Source organism: Chrysochloris asiatica, unplaced genomic scaffold, assembly GCF_000296735.1.
Source record: "Chrysochloris asiatica unplaced genomic scaffold, ChrAsi1.0 scaffold00252, whole genome shotgun sequence".
In the NCBI taxonomy this organism is placed as follows: domain Eukaryota; kingdom Metazoa; phylum Chordata; class Mammalia; order Afrosoricida; family Chrysochloridae; genus Chrysochloris; species Chrysochloris asiatica.
The window spans coordinates 3546835-3548904 of NW_006408770.1; positions in this window are offsets into that span (position 1 = coordinate 3546835).

Below are 2070 nucleotides of genomic sequence, written 5' to 3' on the forward strand. Positions count from 1 at the left end.
CGATCCAAGAAGAATAAAATCTTTGACAACCTTAATCTTTTCTCCATTGATAAGAATGCTGTTTATGGGTCCAGTGGTGAGGATTTTTGTTTTTACACTGAGATGTAATCCATACCAAAGGCTGTGCTCTTTGATCTTCATCAGTACGTATTTTAAGTCCTCTTCACTTTCAGCAAACAAGGTTGTATTATCTGCATATCACAGGTTGTTAATGAGACTTCCTCCAATCCTGATGCCACATTTTTCTTCATATAACCCATCTTCTCGGATTATTTGCTCAGCATAGAGGTTCAATAAGTATAGTGAAAGAATACAACCCCGTCGCACACTTTTCTTAATTTTAAATTATTCAGTGTTCCCACACGCTGTTCGAACAACTGCCTCTTGGTCCACGTACAGGTTCCTCATGAACACAAGTAAGTCTTCAGGAATATTCATCCTTACCAATGGTGTTCATAGCTTGTCATGATCCACACAATAGAAAGCTTTTGCATAGTCAATAAAAGGCAAGTAAACATCTTTCTGATAGTCTCTACTTTCATCCAAGATCTACAGGACATCGGCAATGATATCCCTCGTTTCATGTCTTCTTCTGAATCTGGTTTGCACCTCTGAAAGTTCTCTGTCAATGTATGCTTGCAGCTGTTTCTGTATTACCTTGAAAACAACTTTACTCACATGAGAACTCAAAGATATTGTCCGATGATTTCCGCATTCCACTTGTTACCTCTCTTTGGAATGGGCACAAATACGAATCTCTTCCAATCAGTTGGCCAGATGGTATCTTCCATATTTCATGGCATAGATGAGCGAGCACTTCCTGTGCCGCCTCACTTTCTTGAAAGATTTCAATTCTTATTCCATCAATTCCTGGTGCCTTATTCTTTGCCAATTCCTTCAAGGCACCTTGGACTGATTCCTTCAGTATCATTGGCTCTTGATCATATACTACCTCTTGGAACAGCTGAACATCAACCATTTCCTTTTACTACAGTGAATCTATATTCCTGGCATCTTCTTTTATGCTTCTGGATCATTCAATAATTTGCGGATCGAGAGGGACTTCCGGCACTTCCCTGACCGGGCAGCACAGGTACACAGGCTCAGGAGAAAGGAGGGGACAGTATCACAAAGGGGGGCACCCTCCTGGTAGACAGACAGCTTTTGGGCAAACATAAAACATTAGGCTTCAACTTTATGAACTTGTTTTTATGAAGGATCAAACAATTGAGGAGTTACGAGCATTTTGAGCTTCCACCCACCCTGCTCTCGGCTCCCACCCTGGGGACGGCGCCGCCCACTGCAGAACTTAGCAGGGCTTGAGCAGACCCATTCAAAGGAAGGATGCTATCAGAGAGCCAGCGGGGCCACAGGAACCAACATAGTCCATCCCAGGGGGGTCCTGATTGCCACATTAGGCATTACCAGCGTGTATACAGGGAAAATTGGGGGGCTCAAAGCACAGGGAGACAAAGAGACGCATTTTAGAAGTCATCAAAAACAGACCCCATCTGCCTGCAAGCACCAAGCCCATCCCACACTTCTTAAGCCTAGGACAGCCCTCTGCCCAGCCTCCTAGCCTCAGGCCCACCCATCAAAGCATCAAGGTTTGGGCCAGCCCAAGCTGAGATGCCCTTGAGTAGCAGCTTAACACCAGTAACAAAGCACCCCTGCTGTGGTTTAATCCCCCAGACTGCAAAGCGTTTTGAATTGCAGGAACTGTGGTTCTAACTCAACAACTGCTACTGGAAACCCTACACTGGGTCTCTGTGGGTCATAATACACTCCACAGCATTTCAAAAAGTAGCAGAACTCAGAAGGGCCTGAGACAGAGTAAGGACATTACAGACTTACTGAAGAAGCAGGGAGGGCAAGGCTTGCTGGCGGCTATGGTGAAGGCATAGTGAAGGTCGCCGTCAGCAATAACTCAGAATTCCAGGCAAAAAAGAGGCAAAACAGAGCTCCAAAATTTGGACCCACAGATATAGGAATAAATGTAACCAGAGAAACAAAGGACTTATAAAAAGAAAACTACAAAAAACTTCTGCAAGAAACTAAAAGAGACTTACA